Source organism: Cetorhinus maximus, chromosome 6 (assembly GCF_964194155.1).
Source record: "Cetorhinus maximus chromosome 6, sCetMax3.hap1.1, whole genome shotgun sequence".
In the NCBI taxonomy this organism is placed as follows: Eukaryota; Metazoa; Chordata; class Chondrichthyes; order Lamniformes; family Cetorhinidae; genus Cetorhinus; species Cetorhinus maximus.
In genome coordinates this window covers 119943713-119967785 of record NC_135884.1, presented here as the reverse complement: position 1 = coordinate 119967785, position 24073 = coordinate 119943713, and the positions used below count along the sequence as shown (strand labels likewise).

Sequence of the window (24073 nt, the reverse complement as noted above, 5' to 3'; positions counted from 1 at the left end):
CATAAAGGAGCCAAGACAGGGTGACATTGTTGAGAGTTTATTTACAATAGTGAACATTATGTACAAGTGGTTAACACCCATCCCCACATGGTGAAACTACATTTTCTTAACCTTCCTAACCATACCACTCCATCTTGTTGCTCCTCCGACATCCCCAGCAGAGGTGAAGGCAGCCTGCTGACTGCTATGACTTGTCTGTGATGACCTTGATGGGTGTCCTCTGGAGGGCCAAGACCTGCTTTTGGGATCCCGCTGTGTGGCAGTGGCACCCTCCTTGGCCTATGTAGCTGGAGCTGCTGGGATCACAGGAAGAGGGGATTCAGATGGGCTGGACACTCCTGGAGTCAACTGGGTGGATTGGCCTGGGGCATGCTCTTGCTAATCCTCCTCCTTATGGGTGGTGAGTGCCCCTGGCTGACTCTTTGAGGAGAAGGGGAAGCAGAAGTGAGATCGAACTGCCCCACATCCCTCTTGGGTTGACGCTGTTGGAGGCCAGCTATTGCATCAGCAATGGAGTTCAGCCCGTGAAGCAGTGCAGGACCAATGTCCTAGACCAAGGCCTCCATGGCAGCCACCATCCTAACAGTGTTGGCGCCATGGTGGCACTATCACCTCAGCCTGAAGGCGGACGGACTCCTCCATCGTGCCTTGCCGCGGACTCCCCTTCCTGATGTTCTTGAGCTTCCCTTTGCAGCTCCAGCAACTGAGGTATGACTGAGTCCAGAGGTTCTTTACCTGACTCCAGAAGTCCTCCGAGTGCCCGAAACCTGGGAAGGCCCTGCTGCCACCTGCTGTGAATCAGACAGTGTGATGTGCTCACCAGAGTTAGGTCCCACCAAGGTGTGTCTCTCTGCGCTGTTGGAGGGTGTGGGTGAGCACAGAGACAGACCTTCAATAAAGGTGTATTTAGATTCTTCTTTAGAGGTGTCTTTGGGGCTTGAGTCAAGGACCTTGGTCATGGACACCCTCACCTGCTCCCCAGATGTACCTGCGAAAGCAAGGAGAGATAATTAGTGAATGACAGGGAACTGCAGAACTGGGGAACTGACTCCCAGCATGGTTGCCTGATGGATGTTGCACTGTTGGATCCTCACCAGGTTGAGCACTGCTGACCTCACCGTCAGCACAGGAACAATCCAGACCGTCACCAGCCAGTTGGATGACTCTATTTTCAAAGTCTGTGAGCATCTTGAAGTCAGGCATTCCTCCACCAGTATGCGACCACTCCCTTTTGTTGTGAGCCAGCTTATCCTGCATGAATACAGATGGAGAGAGTGTAAGCAGGGCACCTGCCAGGCCAGATAATAAGGATGCCTGGCATGTATTGGTGGTGAATGGTGCCAAGGATGGCATGACGTCATGATCCACAGGCCAGATGATGGTGTGTGTGAAGAGAGTGAATGGTGATGTCTCTTGAACTGGCAGTGAGTGAGATCCCTGTGGATGTGTGAGAGTTGAGAGTGATGAGAAAAGTGACTTACTCTGGCAGAACGGAGGAGATCATTCATCCTCTTTTGGCACTGGGTGACCGTTTTCTTTTGCAGGACGTTGGTGCTGACCACCGCTGCCACCACCTCCGACGCAGAATTGGTAACCCTGCTTGTTGGTCTTTGCCAAGAACGAGGATAGAGGACTTGCAGCAGGCCTCGACTCAATGGGAGATGTCGCTAAATTTGAGGACAGCATGTTTCCTCCCTTTGGCAGCCATCAGATCCCGGCAGCTTCTTATCCCTTGAAGAGTGCTAGCTCTGTGCAGGGGTGGCCTTTAAATATGGCGCCTGGTTTACTGAAGGCCTGAGGTGACAGCCAGGCAGGCAAATCAGAGGCAGCCCCATCAGCAACCTAGCATATTTCCTGGGAATGCATTATTAATGAGGTGGGACACGCCGGGAAGGGCACAATATGGCGTGAAAAACCGCCATTGTGGCCAGCGGGTAAAACACCTCTTTTCCCGCCTGCTTTCACACTTAGTGCAAATCTGAGACAATTCTCCCCATTGTCTTTTTGTTTTAGTGTCTTTTTGGGGTTGAGCTGGATCGAAGATGATGTGCTTGAAGATGGGATATTGGAACTGAGTCAGTTCCTTGTGACAACCACAGTAAGGTGATACCTGAGCTGACCAGGTCCAAAGTCCAGGCTGCTAATGGTGTTTGGCTAGTCAGTTCAATTCACTGCTAGAACTTGAGTGGTCAGCCATCCCAATGCTTTAATGAGGTGTTAAGGAATAAGCAATTACTGAGGACTGGGTTTCTTCTCATGAGTTGCTTTAAACCTTGCAAGTCAATACCTAATAATCAGGGGGACCCTTACTGGGCAAGTGGTGGGCTTGTGCTGTTAACCTGTGGTTGGCTACATTCTTGTCGTACCCTTACATACACTTGGGTCACCCTAAGTTTTACCAGTCTGACTCTCTCAGAACTTAGATAATCAGGGTGAGCCCTTGAATGGAGACTGTACAATACATATTAAGCAAATAGAAACTTATACTTACATGGTTCTTTCAGATCTTTGCCTTGGATACTCACCCATAGAGATGGGTTTTGCAAATCTCAGACCAAGCTGACCCTCAAAATTTAGTAATTCTTCTGTTAATAGCACTGGATCAAGGTGCTCTGCTCCTCAAAGATGTATTAACTTTTCAGTGAGAGATCACATGCGCATATGTTTATGCACCATTGCAATTGGATTTCCAGCATTAGTTCTGGCACTATGATTGAAAGGAATTGGTGTCAGAAGTTTGATGTCGTTGTACTTTGTAAACCAAGGTTTGCCTGTCAAATGATAGTCTTCTGAAAATGATCTAACACCTTGCAAGAACAAAATACAATCTGTGGGAAATCACCTATTATCTTGTACACTGACTATTACCTCCTAGTAATCAAATGTTGATTATTGTTTGATAAACTTGCCATGATATCTTCATTGTGGCTATTAATCATATAGAACACATTTGCTATTTACGTCCATCAAGAAAGCTGGTTCAAAGTTATGTAAAACTCCCATAAACGAACATAAGTTAAAATATACTTTTATGTTATAAAGTGATATTAAGGTAATAATCTCATTTTGGATCTCGGATGATGATTATACACTGCTGTTGCAGTTTGACATCATCTGAACCTGCTCAAGATTATTGCCTGTGATTACTCCACATATTCATTTTTTTACACATCTGCATGGAAAATACATGATGAATATTGAGGGTTAACTAGACCAGTCACTTGGCAAACATAAAACAATATTTAAACACATGTGACTAGAATTTAGGGGATTTTTTTCTTACATCAGAATTAGGTTGGATTTTTAAGAATATGAACAGCTCTTTAAATTCTCCAGCCAACGTGTTAATGATCTGGTAGTATTATACATTTCATATATGCTGCATTTGAACTTCATTGTTTGTTAGATAGACACTAACTCGTATTATCTTATTTATTGGAAATATTTGTTATATTCAGTGAAATTATAAAACCAGTAAATGAGCCTGGAAACAATGCGTTTCCTACACTACAGCAGTGACTGCAATTTAAAAGTACTTACTTGTCTGTTAAGTGCTTTTGGATGTCCTGAGATTATGAAAAGTACAATATAAGTGAAAGTTTTTTTTCTTAAAACAAATTTGAAGGGAAATCTAAAAGTCCATGGCTTTACAGTAAAGAAAGGAATGAAGAGTGGAGCCTGGTAGGTACATTGCAAAGCATGTTATGAGATGAATAAACTCACCACTTCGGCGCAATCATTAATGAGTTTGAGGGCTAACGGAACCTTTCAGATCTAGTTCAGGTAGGAAAGGGATCTAAATGATATAGACAATATTTTGCAAGGACTACACAATGCTTATAATCCTATTCACATTTGGGACCCAAGGGGTCCAGCGTGTTTATAGTTTCAAACACAATATTCAGCCCTGCTGTATGCCTGTATAACTAGAGCCCAGGCAACATGAAAATCCATCACAAAATGCCTGCTTAGCTTCCATGGTATTTGGGGCAACCTAGCTGTGTGACTATAAATAGAGTCAGTCAATGCCTCTAAAGGAAATTGTAATTTCAATTCAATTTAATTGTTAAAAAAATATATTGAAGCAAGAATCCTTTTACTCCAGGTTACATCCTCCATCTTCTATGCACATCACACTAATAGCAGCAACTGTAAAGAAGTCATCCATGGAAATAATGTAAATGTTGAAATTGCCTCATTACTGGTATGTAATGTGCATAAATGAAAATTAGAATTCTGAAACCTGCAGTACTGTACATGTGCATACATTTGTTGTAGAGGGGTGCTCTGTACAATTTTATGCTCCAAATATGTATGTGGAGCTACAGATAGGAATTTGACTCATTGGTGCTCCTCATTTTACATTCATGTCAACTCTTCACTGGATTGGGTGAAGAGGGGAAAGTATAGCCCAGCATGTTTGCAGGTTAGTTGTGGTGAGCTGAGACACTTTTTGTTGTAACATTTATGACTCTTGAAGTCCAAAACCTGTTTGGTTTAATATGAGGGCCTGTTTAAAAATGCTGCATTTCCCAAAGTCTCTTGAGAGTTCCATACTATAAGGAAAGTGCTGTTCACCTGAAAAACAGAGCAGTGATCAAAGGACCATAGGAACTGGAGTAGGCTACAGTAGTTCAGCAATCTAGCCCCTTTAACCTGCTTTGCTATTCAGTCAGACCCATGGCTAATTTGTAGCTCAGTTCCATTTTTTTCTTGGGGAAAAATAGCTCAAAAACAATATCGCTGTTATACGATGTTGCCTGTGCCTGCATGCCATTGTAATGTAAAGATGCAAAGGTTAATATGGGACTGGAGACTAGCACCACCCATGGTATGATGTATAGAGTCACATAGTAATAGACTGAGAGAACAATCTAGAAAGAATGCTTTGGAACCAGCCTGCATGGAGGTAACAGCACCATGCATGAACGTAACCTGGGATCTGTAAATAGTTAAAGGTTAACAATAGTAAAAGGTTCATGTTTAAATATACACCTTTCAAGATCTCAACATTGAGACATCCAAAGAACCCAGATTATAACAATTGCTATTTAAAGAAGATACACCTATAAGTTCAATGAAAACTGCCCCCACTCCCTAGATGATCTAGTAGGTGGAGATCTTAATTTCAGTTCCTTGCCTATTCTGGGTTATATGATTTTGTTTAAGGTAACAGTTGGGGTACTTAAGCTGGCCTCGGTACCCCTTGGACAGGAATGGAAAGTTCAGTCAGGGTTTGTGCTCCTTATCATTGATCTTGCTAGGAATACACATCAGACATAGGCTATTTGACTATGCAGAAGTAAAAAACAGTAAAACTTGGAAATGACTTGGTACTGGTCCGAACTGGAATTCCATTTTAATGTATACAAGACCAGTTCGGACCAGTTCCTGTCATTTCCTAAGTTTTACTGTTTTTTCCTTCTGGTATAGAGGGCATTCTAGCGATCATTACTCTCTGGCTAAGCTTACGTATCAAAACAGTCAATTGAGGAGAGCTGACACCCATAATGGACCATATGTCAGCAAAGCTGGTGCTTTTGGAAGATGAAGAGAAAATTGGAGGTGGGGGATTGGAGAGAGGAAGCCCAATGCCCTTTTTCATCATAACAGCAAACAATTGCTTTGATGAAAAGTTTAATAAAGACAAATGAAAGTGATAAAATACTTTAACAATTGTGATTCTAAATAAAGGATCTGCTTGTAAACAATGCAATATTAAAACTGCTTCACTGCAGTATCTTTTTGACTATGTAGTTTGTCGATCTTACAGCAGTCATCACAGTCCCCAAAACTTAGTTTGGTTTGTAAATCACTGAGATATTTTTGAAGTATTAAATAAGTTCAGGTATATTATTACTGCCATTATACAGTTGGAAGTTAGCAATACAATTTTGCCCCATTGAAAACAATAGGAATGCAACACCACGTGGAACTACTGTGCACAACAATATATCATCCTCCGCCAACTTACTCTGCCATTGTTAGCGGTGAGAAACCTGTTAGGAATGCACATTCTGTTCCATGCACATTTGGTGCTCTGCTCAGGCTCCATTGTTTGCACTGGGCCATGTGCCACAAGTGTATCGGAAGACAAAATCTTGGTAAACGTTCCATTGTTGCAAATTTCAGAGAACAAAGCATGGGACAATAACCTGATCCCCGGAGAATCATACATGGAATAAAGGACAGATTTAGAGTGAAGAGAATTTGCAGAACTGCACACCATTCTCTTGTTACATCTAGCTATTCTCAGTTACTTTCCTGTGAGCAAGAGCAGGCTATTCTGATTAAATGAGCTCTGGAATGACAGTGACATCGTGGGCCAAATGAAGCCAGAAATACATTATGTTCCTATATTGACAATGGGTTGATATTCTACCCACTATATAGGCTTGGCTTGCTTGTGGTCATCAGCCAAGTTCACATGCTGGGAAACTTTTACGTTTTTGCACCTAAATATTTGTATCTACTTATTCTTTCTTTCGTAGAGTTGACCTTTCGTTGCCTAAGAAGTATGCTATGCTATTATTCATGAATTCTCTTTTGAAGGGCAAATCTATCATTTCTAGCCGATTGATTTAAGGATATAAGAACGTAACAAATAGGAGTGGAGACCACATGCCCCATTGAGCCTGCTCCACCTTTCAATATGATCATGGTTGATCTTGGGCTTCAACTCCATTTTCATGCTCGTTCCCCATATCCCTTAATTTCCTGAGTGTCCAAAAATCTGTCGATCCCAGCCTTAAATGTATTCATTTCAAAAGACTTACTAATTTAAGAACAAAGCAAGGACTGGCTTGACATTGAAAGCAAATGACATAAGAGGCCATGTTTAACCCAACCACTAGGCAGGGCAGGACAGGACAGAAGTACTACAACCTATGAGAAAGAGCTTTGATGTGACCAATTTAAAATGGTGATAGTTGTCCTCTGAAGTGTCATTTTAATTTTTAGAAGGTTAGAAATGGTTGGAATTTTTCCCATTGGATTTTTTAAAAAAGCTAATTTGTATTGATTAAATTGAAGAATGTCAGCGGTGGGGATGAAATGATTTCTCACTTTGGTACCCAGAATTTGCACCAAACACTCCCAAGTAATTTATAGCACAGCAGAGTTAAAACTTGTTCTACTCCCCCTCAAACACTTCCCTTAACCTCCAGCCGTACAAGCTTCATTGTACCAGTGCAAATTTTCCACACAAAATATCCTTTGCTTGGACTGTGCCCACCAGGAGTTAGATTGAGGATTTCCAAACATGGGCCATACAGTAGACTCTTAGACTAGAAGCTTCCAGCCAAGTCTCAGTGAAAGGTCACTGTGGTAACTCATTGTTCCACTCATCCTTTGAATTTTTTTTTTAACATGGTGGTGTTATGCCATTCATGGGAGGGAGGGGAGGCACATTTTCATAGCACTTCCCAGAGCCTGAAAATAACTTGGGTACTTTTAGCTATGGTGGGTCTCAGTGGATAGCACTCTCCCAATTCCCCGTGACCCTCACTTGTGCCAGGATTGAATGCGATTTAAAGATTCCAAAGTACTAGCTGTGAAACAAACCTCCATTTACGTTGATGTGTGCTAATACTGTAGTACAAATAGTGTTACCTCCATTATGCACAAGGAAAACCGAGCCATTAGACTTTGCATGATATAATATAAGGTAGTGTTTTCCGTGATAAACCATAAACAAATAAGGTGAGATTCTTGAGCAGTGCCTTGGAGGATAAACCAAAGAAAGAGCAACTTTAACAATATAGTACATATTTTAGAATTCTGATAATGTTCAGCTATCCCTGAGGTGAGAATGATGAGATGCACAACCTCAAGTTTAGAACTGCTGTCGTATTATATCCGTGTAAGTGGATAAGCTGATTTATACCTAATCATTTAAAATTAGGTAAAAGCGCAACTGAATGTCTTTGGAAGCTTCTGATACCAGGTAGAACAGATGTGCTTGCATTGGACGCTGATTTAATAACTAAGGTGTACAAATAAGAAGGTGTACATCAGCAAAATCAGTATCACAGAGGTGAAACCAAACATAACAATGTCAGCTTTGAATTTGATGAGTTTTGCTTGTTTGTTTATTCGCCTCAGTTATACACCTGTAGTTTAAAAACGGTAGGGTTTAAATTCCACATTATACCAATTTTATGGGTGTAAAGCATAAGCAACAAGAACCCAGTTTAGCAGATTGGAACTGATCTGTATGGGCTTTCGGGCTAATAGTAAATTGGTCAGGACCTGTTTTGTAGATAATCCTCGTATCCATCTGGATGCAGCTCCTGGGTCAATTCCAACACTGGTAAAATTGTTTATGCTAGTCACTATTCAGTTCCTGGACTCATCTATGTTGGACGATCTCAGACAGGTTAGTAGTAGGCTACCACAATTTGCCTCAATGTCCTAGGCTAAGTGAAGGGAAAAATAACTGGATTTTGACTCCTAGGCCAGAATTTTCCAGCCTCCACAGCGGATGCGGTGAGCCATTCAAATGTTCATTGCATTCAGCGGGACCAGAAGGCTCCGCCAGCAGGAGGGGCCGGAACATTCCAGCCTACTGGCCAGTGATCCCTACTGGATTTGTGCATTTGTGTGGACATAAGGTGAAAACTAGATTGAACTCCCTGTGCCACCTATAATGGTCGTATTAATGAAGAATGGCCATGTTGTTAAGGTATCAGAGGACTTCCTGTTCCCCAACAAGAATCCATACTTTCAAATGATAAGAGAAAACTGGGGTGAGGTGGGGGGGGGGGGGGGGAATCAAGTATTGCAGTTGTTTATTTCTAATTTACATGTTCATTAGGCTTCAGATTAGTATTAAACTCGGCTAAATTTCTGCATTGAAGTAGTCATACTATTAAATGGATACTTAACCAAAGCTATGAATTTGACACCAGAAAAACTTTAAATTGTAGCCCCTTGAATGTACAATAAAAATTCTACCCTCTGCAAAATATACATAGTTACCATAAGTGAGGTGATAGTGACTGCCCTTGACATCAAGGCAGCATTTGACCGGGTGTGGCATCAGGAGCCCCAACAAAACTGGAGTCAATGGAAATCAGGGGGCAATTTCTCCCCTGGTTGGAGTCATACCTAGTACAAAGGAAGATGGTAGTGTTTGTTGAAGGTCAATCATCTCAGTTCCAGGACATCACTGCAGGAGTTCCTCAGGGTAGTATTCTATAGGCCCAACCATCTTCAGCTGCTTCATCAATGACCTTCCTTCCATCTTAAGGTCAGAAGTGGGGATGTTCACTGATGATTGCAGAATGTTCAGCACCATTTGTGTCTCCTCAGATACAGAAGCAGTCCATGTCCAAATGCAGCAAGACCTGGACAATATCCAGGCTTGGGTTGACAGTGACAAGTAACATTCACGCCACACAAGTGCCAGGCAATGACCATCTCTAACAAGAGAGAATCTAACTATTGCCCCATGATATTAAATGGCATTACCATCACTGAATCCCCCACTGTCAACATCCTGGTGGTTACTATTGACCAGAAACTGAATGGAACCAGCCATTTAAATACTGTAGCTACAAGAGCAGGTCAGAGGCTAGGAATCCTGCAGTGAGTAACTCACCTCCTGACTCCCCAAAGCCTGTTCACCATCTACAAGGCACAAGTCAGGAGTGTGGTGGAATACTGTCCACTTGCCTGGATGAGTGCAACTCCAACAACACTCAAGAAGCTTGACACCGTGCAGGACAAAGCAACCCTCTTGATTGGCACCCCATCCACAAACATTCACTCCCTACACCACCAATGCACAGTGGCAGCAGTGTGTACGATCTACAAGATGCACTGTAGGAACTCACCAAGGCTCCTTAGACAGCACCTTCCAAACCCACGACCGCTACCATCTAGAAGGACAAGGGCAGCAGACACATGGGCACACCACCACCTGGAAGTTCCCCTCCAAGCCACTCACCATCCTTAATTGGAAATATATCGCCGTTCCTTCACTGTCGATGGGTCAAAATCCTGGAACTCCCTTCCTAACAGCACTGTGGATGTACCTACATCACAATGGATTGCAGTGGTTCAAGAAGGCAGCTCACCACCTCCTTCTCAAGGGCAGTTAGGGATGGGCAATAAATGCTGGCCTAGCCAACAATGTCCACATCTCAAATGAATTTTAAAAAGTGCTGTAAATGAAGGAACTAGCTGTATTCAATAGTTTTCAGCTGAAAGTTTGAGTGGATTCGATTTGTTTTTCAGATAAATTTGATGGGCTGGGGCAACTTCTTTTATGTGGTTGCTTTGATATAGTTTTGTGATTTATTAATGTTATTTTTAAAATGCGATGTGTTGCTATTTTTTCCTAAAATGTCATTGTGTCACAGCATTTTCATGAGCTTCCATATTTCACATGAGGGCAATATGTCTTAGACAGAAATCAAAGCAACCGCTGCAGATTCTTGCCCCCCCCCCCCCCAACTCCATCCCCAAGCCAATTGTACTGTGAATTGTTTGAAAATCCGCCGTGTTACTCCACAGTTTGAAGAGCACCAGTTCCCTGTGGAAACACCACCAAGAGGAAACTTGATAATTCAGTTTCAAGACTTCACCAGTAAACTTAGCTGGAACTCCATAAGGTCCATCTGCATTTGGTAGTTTGTAAGTTTTGTCTAAATGAGATGGATATTAGATAAAAGCCTCACACCTCTTTAACAATAGAAATAATTATTATTAAAGTATGCAATATTAGATCTCTACTCTGTATGGGGTGGATACCATATAATATGTATATATGAATATTATATGTTACAGAGCTATGAGTTTCAAACCAGTGTACTTGTAGAGTGCATGAACCGTTCAGTAAACCAAACTTACACTACAATTGTTCCTTTCTTAAAGCTCAGCAATTTGCCCATGGGTGGTATTTTATGCCCTCCCCTGTGGCATATTTGGGAGTGAGGAGGACATTTAATTGGGTGGAATGGTGACGGTTGGGGACACCACCACTCATAGATGGCCTTCCCTCCCCATCACCGATCGAGGCCAATTAATGCCCATTTAAGGGCCTCATCCCGCCACTGCTGGTATTAAACTAGCAGCAGGCAGGCCTGTCTCCATGCGGGGAGCATGACGAGCAAACCCATGCTGGTTGCTTATGGTCTCTAGGGGCTGGGGGGCTGCTGGGTGCAGTCCCTCATTCAAAGGTACTTAGTGCTGAATCGAGGGACCCAGTATCAGAAAGTGGGGGTGATGGTGCTTAGAGCCACCACCCTGCCCTTGCTGCCAAGCCCCCCTTCACCCCCACCCCATGTAGCCCCCCCTGCCATCACTTGCTTATGGCCTGGGTTGCTCCACGAACCTGGGCCTCTGGTGGGTGCACTTCCTGAAGCAGCCACTGCTTCCCCAATGGTGCTGTGAGCGAAAGAGCTGCCAGTCTTTAATTGCCTGGCAGGTCTTAGCAGGCAGGACTTCCCGTCTTTAGGGTCCTCATCCTATGGAGGGCTCATTACTAGCCTGTTAATTGTCTGAATGGCTTGGAATTCATTGAGCTTTCCCCAAAGGAGGCAACGTAGGTCTTTTTTGCCAACTCTCCATGCTTGCGTATGAACATACACGAGCAAGGAGCATGAGCAGGCCATTCAACCCCTCAAGCCTGCTCTGCCAATTAATAAGATCATGGCTGACGTGGTAGTAACCTGAAATCTGCATCCCACCTACTGCCAATAACCTATCACCCCCTTGCTTACCAAGAATCTATCCACCTCTGCCTTAAAAATATTCAAAGACTCTTCTTCTCAGGAAGAGAGCTCCAAAGACTCACGACCCTCTGAGTGAAAAAATTCTGCCTCATTTCTGTTTTAAATGGGCAACCCATTATTTTCAAACAGTGGCCCCCTCATTCTAGATTCTTACATAAGAGGAAACACCCTCTCCACATCCACCCTGTCAAGACCCCTCAGACTTATATGGCTACACAAACCTTCACACCCATGTTAGTTTTTAAGGCTGTATGATCGCAGGCAGGAGATTCTGCTCCTTGTAATATTAGGCTGAAAAATAAGTTTACCAGATCCCCCAAGAACTTTGTTACAGTACCTAGGTACTTTTAAAATGTGGCTTTGCCTAGACTAGAGTTACACTGTCATCAGACCATCACCTTGTCTTGAAACACTCATGTTTGTCCATTCCACTCTCACTTAACCTGCTGCAGCGCACGGAATGACAATACCTCGCAGGAATCTGGTATATTTGAAACAACAGGGTTGGGAGAAGTGGAAATCTGGCAAATTACATCACCCTGCTGTTCCAGCCACTGACGTCAGGCTTCTGGGAACAAATGGAATTACTAACTGCTCCCACCCCAGAGTACACTTCCCATTAATGAACTTCAGAGTGGAGATCCAGCATTACCACATCTGTCTTCACCCACCTGAGTTACTCCACAGATGTGCCTTAAGTCCAAAAGAAATATAGTGCTGTAATCTTTAATGTTGGCATTAGCACTTGTGTACCTGATCACCCCTGTTCTCCCATATGAAACAGTTATGCAGCTAGATATTTATTGTTCAGTTATTATTGATTGAATAAAAGACTATTTATTGGCCAAGATAATTAGATTTTTTTGTACTCAATTAGATACAAGCTGAATTGATGAGTCCTAGTTTGTGTGGATTTTGATTCCTATAACAGAGGGTAGTGCCATTATGATTTTTTTTTTAAGTACCTCCAACCTTAAGCTCTGCACTAAGGGGTTGCATGTTCTCATTTGAGCACTAGATATTGACTCTGCACTCCTGCAGGGAGGGGCTGGAGATTATAGTTTGTCAAACGTATCACCAATATTAAAGCATTGTATCATTGCCAAGAATTGGAATCAGTGGGATTTAGTCAAAAAATAGCTTCAGGGGCTGGGGAAGCCTGCAGCTATAGAGGGGTCTTCAAAGATCTAAAAATTAATGCAAAAATTAAAATCATCTTAAGGAAACTGAAAATGCTCCCGGCAATGGCAGACTACAGCATCTCAAAGTGCATTCTGATTTCTTTCAAACAATAAGTACATTTATCTGCTGGTGCAGAAAGTGTGGGAGATGAACCCCGGATGCCTCCTTGAAGGTAGCTTCAATAATCCAAATTTATTGATGGCTGGAGGGTCCGTCCATTTTGAAACAAATAATCAGACTCTATGTTTGCTTTCCAATTACTTTTAATATTTTCACAGATAAAGAACTAGCTGTTTTAAAGTGACAGGTTTGGCAATTTATACTATCAATTATTTTTAGCAAAATCAATAAATAACACGCAATACCACTTCATGTCATTTTTTAAAAACAGCTGTTATTCAATTAACCAAGCTTTAGAATGGCAGTTAGTTACTAATTCAGAACAAGAGTTGATGCTATTAAAAGCAATGCTCACCCTAAACAATCCATAAACCATTCTACTCACCCAAGTTTCTGCTTGCCGGGTACCACTTGAATGATTCAGTGTTACTGGCAAAAAAAAGCTTACAGCACATAGGAAATAGGGAGTCAGATGTGTTTAATGTAAATATGCTGTCAGATCCCTTTCAGTAAATGACATGAGCAGATGATTAACAGTGTTCTCAATAGTTTTTTGCATAATCTGCCAATTTAGTGGAACACTTCAACTATTCTCACAGAACATTAATTTTGTCATTTGAGATTTTGTAAATGTTCAACTATGAAGCTGTTATACGAATAAAACTATAGTTACTACTTGTAGCAGTAAGAACCTATAAATCCCCAGATCACTACATACTTGAATGCATTCTTGCTGGACAAGAAGAGTAGTTTTAGGGCGATAATATGCATTTTTTTTTTACTCTGCACAGGCTACATATATCATACTTATTAAATGGAACTGCAGACATTGCCCATCATTATTTCAATGAAGTTAAAAAAATTCAGAGTAACATTTTAATTTACATTTTCAGGACTGACATAAAATATCAAGGTCAGAGCAGGTGGGTATAGATTCTGAAATTTGCACATTCTTGATTATTTTGTAATAGTGAGCTTTTTTTTTACAAAAACTAAAACAAAGCAACTTAAAAGAGAAAAAAAGGGAATCCAAACTCGTGTCCCTTGGGTGTTCTAAGATCTATGAGATTGTAAAAATTCTGTAGGATTTATGATTCATTTTATAGGTTTTTTAGAATTTATTAAAAAAAAAGCTATGCTAAGAGCTTCATGGAGCCTGTAGAAATTCTCTGAATAATATCCTATGGCGTATTCTTCACCAACTGACAAAGAGGGCTTTGGGTTTGTAGGAGGTATTGTTTTCTGTACTTTTCTGTGTGGGCAGCTATGTCTTGGTTTTTTCAGGCTTGTGATTCCATAAAGTGCTATTAAAAGATGCCTTCACTGTACAAACATTTAAACCTAACAATGGGGTGCTGACATCCTCAAAACCTCTTCAAAAGGTTACTGTGCCCAGGGTAGAAGAACGTACCACCATTTTAATTGTGAAATCATACATGCATGAAGCAGTTCCTGCACATGATGCATTGCACATATAATGTAGTCATGCACATATGACAGAGTATGTATGGTGTGGTAATTGCGTATCTGATATAGTAACGTAGACAAAGAGAGCGAAATACCAACTGCACAAGGACCAAGCCAAGGGCATGAACTTAGAAGATTTAATGTGAGTTTTTTTTTAAAATGGTAATGGGAAAAATAATAGAACTTAGGATAAAAAAAAATCTTCAGGACCTGATGGTTTCCACCCTGGGTTATTAAGAGACATAGAAGAAGAAATTGTAGATGCAGTAGTCATAATGTTCCAAAGATTACTAGTTTCAGAAATCATACCTTTGAATTGGAAAGTTGAAAATGATGCTGCATTATTTAAGGAGGGAGGGAGAAACCAGATAACTACAGACCTGCCAGTTTAACATCAACCACAAAGAAAGTTACTGGAATCTATCGTCAGCAATAAAGTGACTGAGCACTTGATAGACATCAGCGATCAATGAGCATCAGCATAAACTTGTAAAGACCAGGGTGTGTATGACTAACGTGGTTGAGTTTTTTGAGGAGGTCACTTGCATGATGGATAGGGGAGTGTCAATGGATGTTTTTGATGTGAACTTCCAGAAGGAGATATTTGATATGTTTTCGCGCAGGAGATTATTCGTAAAAATGAGTGTGTGTAGAATTGGAGGTAAACTTGTGACATGGATTGATAATTGGTTAGTAGGAGAGAGTATATGGATAAAGGGAGCATTCTGTGATTGGCAAGATATGATAAGTAGTGTTTCCTAGGGAATTGTACCATGGTCTCAGCTTTTCAGTATATATAATGGGCCAGAATTTGCTGGCAACATAATGACAAGGTTAATGCACACACTGTCATTAGTGATGTAAATCGTTCAGCAATTTGTGGCGAGTAAGACTTACCCTGCTGGATGATTTGCACCACTCCATTGTTAGCTTTGCAAAAACAGCAGCTCGCCCTCAACCTCCCTGCAGTTTCAAGAAATTGCTGCATTTGTGCATTATTAACTGTTTTTAAACATTTTTAACCTTTTTTTTACCTTGCCTTTCTGTCTATTTTTTCTCCCTTTCTCAATCCAATCTTTCCTTCCCTTTAATTCTCTTTCTGTACCTGATTTGATCCTAATTTAAACTGTTTCCTTCTCCTTTCCTCAGATTCTTTCTCATTGGTTAAGGAGCTATAGGCTGTTAGCTCTGTCATTCACAGATTTCCGAGATGCCCCATTGCCCTCACTACAGCGTTGTCTGCTCGAATTTCCAGCAATTTGAGGCACAACAAAGCGATGAGCAGAAGGGTGAGGGAGAAAGCCTAACTAATGGTGCACACAATGAAATGGCCTGCTCCAGAAAATCCTGGGCTTTTAATGACTTGAATGAAGGAGTAGAGAGTTGTGTACCCAAGTTTGAAGTTAACAGTGAACTAGGAGCCACAGTAAGTTGTGTGGATGAAGTGAGGAAGTTACAAAGTTGCATGGAAAGAGTCAGTGAGTAGGCAAAATTATAACATATAGACTTCAATGAGAATAAGTGAGACATTATCCCTTTCCAATTTGAGAAAGACAAATCAGAATATTTTCTTAATGATGAGAGACTGAGAGCTCTGAAGGAAAAGAGGGATTTAGGTGTCCGTGTACACAAATCACTAAAAGCTAGTGTACAGGTATAAAATAATGATCAAGAAGACTAACTGGATGTTGCCCTTTATCTCAAGGGGATTGGAATTCAAAAATGAAGAAATGATGCTTCAGTTGTACAGAGCCATACTGAGACCCCAGCTGGAGTACCTCATTCCATGTTGGGCACTGAACCACGTACTGGGTGGTAAAGCACAAATTTACCAACACTGACCTCTCATTTATCCTTCACTCCCTTTCCTTCGCTATTGGTGGTTGTGCCTTAAGCTCTGGAATTTGCTATCTAAACCTCCCTACTATCCACCTGTAAGACCTTCCTTAAAACCCATCTCTTTTAGACCAAGCTTACCCAAGTATTCTGATGGTTCCTTTTTTGGTTCAGTACTAATTTTTGCCTGATTATACTCCTGTGAAGTGCCTTGTGATGTTTTGCTATGTTAAAGGCTTTATATAAATGCAAGTTTCTGTTGTTGATACCAGGGCTTATAGGATTAAGTTATGAGGACTGGTTGCATAAACTTGGCTTCTATTCCCTTGAGTTTAGATGGTTAAGGAATAACCTAATTGAGGTATTTAAAATAATTAGGGAATTCAATGTGGTAGATACAGAGAAACTATTTCCTCTGGTGAGGGAATCCAGAACAAGGGCATAATCATATGCTCTAGAGCTAGATCATTTTGGATTAAATCAGGAAATACTTTTTTATAGGAAGGATAGTGGGAACCTGGAACTAGTTTCTCAAAGGCTGCAGGTGCTCTGTCAATTGAAATATGAAGAATGTGATAGATGGATTTTAGTCAGGTAAGGATATCGAGGTCCAGAATGAAGGTGGATAAATGAAGCTGAGGTAGGGATCATAGTGATCAGGCATGATCTAATTCAGTCGTAGAAAAGCTCAAGTGGCAGAATAGGCTATCCCTGCTCCTGTATTGTTTAGATTATTTGGAAAAGAAGATCTAATAACTCAATTAGATCATTCCTCAACCATCTAAGCTCAAGGGAACAGAAGCCAAGTTTGTGCAACCAGTCCTCATAACTTAATCCTATAAGCCCTGGTATCAACAACAGAACCGTGCATTTATATAGAGCCTTTAACATAGTAAAACATCACAAGGCACTTCACAGGAGTATAATCAGGCAAAAATTAGCTTGAGCTTTTCTACGACTGAATTAGATCGTGGCTGATCACAATGATCCCTACCTCAGCTTCATTTATCCACCTTCGTTCTGGACCTCTTGATATCCTTACCTAACTGAAATCCATCTATCACATTCTTCATATTTCAATTGACAGAGCACCTGCACAATGTATAAAGGCAATGCACGGTGAAGCTATGTTATTAAAACTGTTTCATTAATGTAAGCAGGAGGAGAATGCAGCTCAGGAAATAGCTTTTATTTTAGGCCAAAACAGGTCTTCACATCTAGAGCTGTTCGTGCAAGTGTGTATGTATGTTTTCCGATTTGAGAATTTACTAAACGTTCTATCCATGCAATTTCCCCATAATCTACTACTAATTACATTCCTTGGTTCTGAATGGTGAGGTTACAAAGTGCTCCTGCGATTCAGGGATGCTTATATATCGGCCCAGTGACAAGACCTAAATCAATCAAAATCGAAATTTATTTATATAGAAACTAGTACAGGAGTTGAGAATACAGCCTCATTTCAAAGCCCAGATAATATTTCAATTTTTATTTTGTGGTTCATATTATCTGAACCCCACAATTAAATGTCAGCATCATATACTGAACTCTTAACACTGGAAGGCACTTATACAGTGATTAAAAACTTCCAGTTTTCTTATCATTCAGTTGAATAGAATGGCACTTTTGTTTGAAGTGAAGTTATTGCCTCTTGCAGTGAATTCAAATATAGCAGAGCTCTGCTTATATTGAAAAAGTGATGATGCTCTAATTCATGTACTATGGGACTACAGAGAATAAAACTTCAAAACTCCATTACTGACTTTCACTGAGAAATAAAATTTGTAATCTCTTATTGTTTAACCAACCTGGAGAAGTGAAATACACGTTTGGTAATAAGATTGGTTATTACTTTAATGTTTGCAAAGAACCTGTTAACTTTTAATGAATTCCTTTGTCCATTATTTTAAATAGATTAACAGCTTTGTTAGAATAGTGAACAAAGGAGTTTGACATTTGTTCATTACTATTTCAACCCTGCTGAAAACAATGGATTAGTGTTTCTTGTCATGAAGTGTTTAATATCTCTCTATGTAGTGGCGGCTTCAGTTGAGGAACCAGTAACAGCAGAGGCGCATTAGGCTAAGCTTCCTCCTTCTGTGTTTAATTTCTGTGATTCTATCCAGGACTTGAATACATAATCTAGATTGATAATTCAGTGTAAAACTAACTAAGTAACCAGAGAGAGTTCAAAGAAAGCATTAAACCAAAGCTGCACCTGCCAATTCTGGCGATATGTTAAAGATCTCATAGCATGATTCTAAGTAGAGCAGGGACTTCCAACACTTCAACCAACTGCACCAAAATAGATTAACTGGGGTTTCATCTAATTTCTGTTTTGACATTGCTGTGTAAAAAAAAAGGCTGTTGTCTTCACAGCATTATAACAGTGAGTACAACTCCCAAGTAATTTATTACATATGAAGCACTTGGGATGTTTCTGACAAACTTGACAAGTCACAGTTGAGGTATAGATCATCCATGATCCAGTTGAATGGCAGCACATACTTGAGTAGTTGAATGGTCTACCTCCTATTTCTACGTGGCTGTGCAATATAAATCTAAGCTTTGAATTTTGAAAAAAGACTGCACTCCCAGTATTTATTTTGTTCCTTCCTACAAGAGAACACTTCTTTTTGAAGAAACACCATAACAAACCATATCTGAATGCAAATGTTACATAGAATACATATTTAGTGACCATTGAAATCATAAGACAGAAAATGTACTGTATGTGAATTCCTGTAATTCACAAAACCAAAAAACATCTTGTATGGATCAAAAAAAAAAATCTAACTCTGGAGTCTGGTCCAGTTCTGCCTAACTTTGGAGTTGTGCATCTGTGAGATGGCAAAATTAGGGCCTAATTACTTCATGGGTGGAATTTTACGCCGGCGGCATTTTACGGTCCCACCGAAATCAATGGACTTTTGAACTGCTTGCCGCATATTAGGGCCCTGTCCCCACCACGACGGGGTCGTAAAATTCGGCATTGGTTTCCATTGATCTATTGAGGGTTCAGTAATGGCTGAATATTGTTATAGATGTGACTTTCATTTTATTGTTAAGGAAATAGCTATTTAGAAGTATGATAGTTGTAAAGACAGTAAGAAGGGTGAATGATAAATTATTACAGAACAAATTCAAAAGATTAAACAGGGTTGTTAATTTGCAACAGTATTCACAGAAAGTGGCAGAAAATGAACAATAATCAGACTTTTCCTGAAATTTTTGTTTATCACCGCTTTCTCCTTCCGAACTGGGGTACAGTTTCATTGGTGACTCCAACAGGGATTGCTGGATAGTGATCAAGAGCAGGAACATTTGCTAATTTTTGTCCTCTAACGCAGGCATGCTGTAGCCCACTACAGAGCATTTTCTTTCATCTTGGCTGAGGCCAAGTAACTTGATACAAATTGAATATAGACTCTTCCTGTTTTACGTCTTAATCACCCATAAGACAAATTGTCTCCTACTGTGCTTAGATTTCAATGGTTAAAACCAGCCTAATAAGTGGAAGGACATTGCTACATCCATTGAGTACTGCTTATAGAGTAGCCACCAGGTTATGGGAAAATTAGTAAGCTGGACATCAAGACTAGTGAGCAGAGTTGATGTGAAACAAGATTTTTGATGTTATGAGTTTCTTACAGAAATGATAAAGCCATGTAGTAGAAGGCAGTGTTGCGTTAATTTTTCATCAGTAATATTCTTAGTAGCCATTATTGCCACCTGGAACATTTGATGACAATATTTACTTTATAATCTTAAATATTTCAAGAAAGCACTGACCTCAAAATTCTAATAGTCACATTTTGCTGCTGGTGCAATGGGGTGGATGCTCCAGTCATTGGTCCTAGGTCATTTCCAATTATTTGGGTTGGCACCATTTGCATCAAGGGTGGGAGGCTGGCCATTTGTGCTCCATTTGGTCAAATTTTGATTTTTGCCATTCTTGTTGAAGCAACCGATTGCTTTGTGATTAGAATTCCAGCATGTTGAACTCTTTGAGACCCCTTTCTGCTGTGATCCTATCCTGCAATGCAAGCATAGCTGCATCATACAGTACTGTTGGGAGCACTGGAGATGAAACTAGTGAGATTTCTGATGGGTGGCATCATCCCACTGATATGACATTGGTATGGAAGGAAGCAGGAGCAGGAAATATTCAATGATGGAATTTCATAATGGAGAAGAAAGGAATTGGGTACCTTGGGAAATCAGGTCCTGCTCCAGATTCCAACCAACCCATCAACTGACCACAGAATGCTGTCTGTTAACTCCTGTGAACTAAATTCAAGTACAGCCCAAATCAATGGAATGGAAGTTTTCTCTATATGGAAGTAAGTGTATTGTAAGTGCAGTTAGTTTGGAAGTTTTAATCCAGTTGTTAATTGGACTCATCCACAACATTAAAGTGCTCATGATTCAACATGAATTGACATTAAATTGGTAACTCCTTTGAGAGAAGCTGTAAGATTGGTGATGTGAGAAGTGGAAAAGCATAATACTGGTATATCAAGAAAGTACTGTTTAGAAGTTAAGGTGCATTGTTGAGGTAGAGTGCAAATGGCACATTTCCTGACACATGCCAGTGTGGTGACTTACCTGTCATGTTCCCACCTCCAGGCCATTTCAGAACATGTCGCCTCGGGCGGGTGAAATCTGATCGGTAAACTAAATACTACTTTTGTTCTGCCAATAGGGGAATATTAGGATTTGAGGTAAAAACATCTGTCACCAGTGGTGAATGTCCCAGTAAAATAATCATTAGCTTTCCAGTATAACATGGTTATGGAAGAGAGAAATGATCCATGAAAAAGAGGAGTTAGTTGACCTCGTCATGGTGATGGCAAAGACACTACAATTGCCTCAGCGCCCATTAGGATTAGGCTGAGCTGTGATGCTGCTGTGGTTGAATAGTCAGCCAATACTCAGATCACACTTGAATAATGACCACTTGGGCAAGATCTTGGACCTCAACTGACCCCTGTACCTCAGTGAGGGGTCAATAGATTTAGAAAAAGAATGGTTTGGGGAATAGAAATTGGCTGGAAAAATCGGCAGGAAAAAACTCTCCAGTTATCATTCTTCTTGTGGCAGGATGCGATACATTGTTTTATAAGATGAAATGTAGCCATACATGGATTCCTACACTAGGTGGTCTATTCATTGTGTTCTTCGCTAGGGTGGGTCCTAAATCAAGTCTCACGTAGGAGTGATTTATTGGAAAATAAATAGCCCGTGGTGTAGGGGGTAACATATTAGCCTGGATAGAAGATTGGCTGCCTGGCAGAAAACAGAGAGTATGCATAAATGGGTCTTTGTCTGCTTGGCAGGATGTGACAAGTAGAGTCCCACAGTTGAGGCTGGGGCCTCAACTTTTTGCAATTTACATCAATGACTTAGATGAGGGGAGTGAACGCTTGGTATCTAAATTTGCAGACAACACAAAGGTAGGTAGGAAAGTATGTTGTGAAGAAGACATAAGGAGTTTACAGGTGGATATAGATAGGTTGAGTGAGAGGACAAAAATCTGGCAGATGGAGTATAACATGGGAAAACGTGAAGTTGTTCACGTTTTGGCAAGAAGAATATAAAAGCAGAATATTACTTAAATGGAAAATGACTGCAGAATTCCGAGGTGTAGAGGGATCTAGGTGTTCTCGTGCATGAGTTACAAAAAGCTAGTAGGCAGGCACAGCATATAGTCAAGAAGGCTAATGGAATGCTATCCTTTATTATGAGAGGAATTGAAGATAAAAGTGAGGATATTATGCTTCAGTTATACAGGGCGTTGGTGTGTACAGTTTTGATCTCCTTATTTAAGGAAGGATGTCAATGCGTTGGAGGTGGTTCAGAGGAGGTTTACTAAATTGGTATTTTGAATGAGCTGGTTGTCTTATGAGGATAGGTTGGACAGACTGGGCTTGTTTCCATTGGAGTTTAGAAGAGTGTGGGGTGACTTGATTGAAGTATACAAAATCCTGAATGCTCTTGACGAGGTGGACGTGGAAAGGATGTTTCCTCTTGTGGGTGAGTCCAGAACTAGGGGGCACTGTTTTAAAATTAGGGGTCGCCCTTATAGGACAGAGATGAGGAGAACCTTTTTCTCTGAGGGCTATGCACTTTGGAACTCTCTGCCTCAGAAGGCAGTAGAAGCGGGGTCACTGAATATTTTTAAGGCCAGGGTAGATAAATTCTCGTTAGGCAAAGGAATCAATGGGGGTAGATGGGAATGTAGAACTCGAAACACAAACAGATCAGCCATTTTCTTATTGAATGGCAGAGCAGACTTTACGGGCCGAATGCCCTACTTCTGCTCCTATTTTGTATGTTACTATTAGAAGAGAATAAGTTGAGATGGTTTTCCATTGCCTTCCTTGCGGTTTTTATCTTCAGAGCACCTTTATGTAGGTGGGCTAATATGTCCCACCTACCATGCGGGGATTGCACGCACTCCCTCTTGACATCACCCTAATATTCAGAGCTGATGCTCTGGTCTCCACTTGTGGCAGTCGGGAGTTGGGCCAATCTTTCAGGCTCCGAGATAGGAATATCATGGCTGAGCCAGCGGTCAATCCATGCAGAGACAAGAATCCCACTTGATGTTAATGCAGTATTTAGAGACCACACTTTAGTCTCCACTTGCTGGAGCTAGCTGAAGTGGGGTGCACACCCCTCATCTTCTGACTGAGGCATAAAGGCTGCAACTAAGCAAAGATCCCCAGAGTGATTTGAGTAAGGTTACTTTTCCTTTCATTGTGCAGGACCTGGAAGAAGAAGAAGAGATAGCTTTGCCGGGGTCTGTGCCAGCTTCTTCCCAGGGCACGTGGCCAAGGACAGTGATGCAAAAAAAATTTCTGGCACAGATTGTCTAGTTGTGGGTCAAGTGGCTGTCTTTTATTGTCATCCAATGATTTTTCAGGTAAAATGAGTTTGTCACTGATGCTGATGATTGAAGTAGTTGATCACTACCTTGAGTAGGTTGACAATTGTGACTGAACTAAAAACCACCTCAACCTCAATTAATCAGACTTGCATATTTTAATCTGTTACTGGCAGTAGTATGAAATACACCAGTTGATTGGTTGACCGAGGTACCATCAGCAAGATTCTGTCACACCATCCAATGGAACATCGAGAACGATATTGTCAACTCCCAGTCGCCATCACCAAACGGAATGTTATTTTTGCCCTGAGCATGCAGCAACATGATTAGTGCCATGTAAGCAACACTATCAGTGATTACAGATTTCCAACATAGGACTTGACACTTTCTGAACTAATACAGACCTAGAACTTGTTATTTACCATGACTTGTAAAAAACCAGCTATACTATATCCAAGCAGTGATAATTTATAGGCCAGCTACTACAAAAAAATTCGCCACAATAGCGAGTGTCACAGCATATACTGTTATAAGAGCAGATCAGAGTGAGTTGATTTTAGCCATTCAGGAGAAAATTCTTGTTTGTAGAAACCTAATAAAAATGGGGAGTTGATAGTCAGAAAGCTTCTTTTTATTGTATTTTCTAATGAAGTTTTAATGCATTTGCTACAATTGATTCAAAGGCTTTTAATGTGTATGCGTACACCACTCCTGAGCAAAGCAATATATTTCAAATGACATTCTTAGAGAGCTGGGACTGTGTAGCCTACATAAATAATGTTGGGATATGGGCTGTAGCACTAAATGTACAAAAGCAACATACATTTCTTTCAAGCAT

The 24073-nt window shown here is 40.8% G+C and overlaps 1 protein-coding gene across 9 annotated transcripts in view; it reads left to right on the top strand.

Annotated features, from left to right (window-relative positions):
• Positions 1 to 24073, top strand: part of tshz3b (teashirt zinc finger homeobox 3b) — a 107922-nt gene that overhangs the window by 28224 nt on the left and 55625 nt on the right. Inside the window, exon 3 of one of the 9 annotated variants that reach the window (XM_078544391.1) lies at positions 23114 to 23271. The exons of the other annotated variants lie outside the window; for them this stretch is intronic. The gene's annotated coding sequence lies outside the window, so the exon portion shown is untranslated. The remainder of the gene's footprint in view (positions 1 to 23113; positions 23272 to 24073) is intronic. 9 annotated transcript variants of the gene reach the window in all.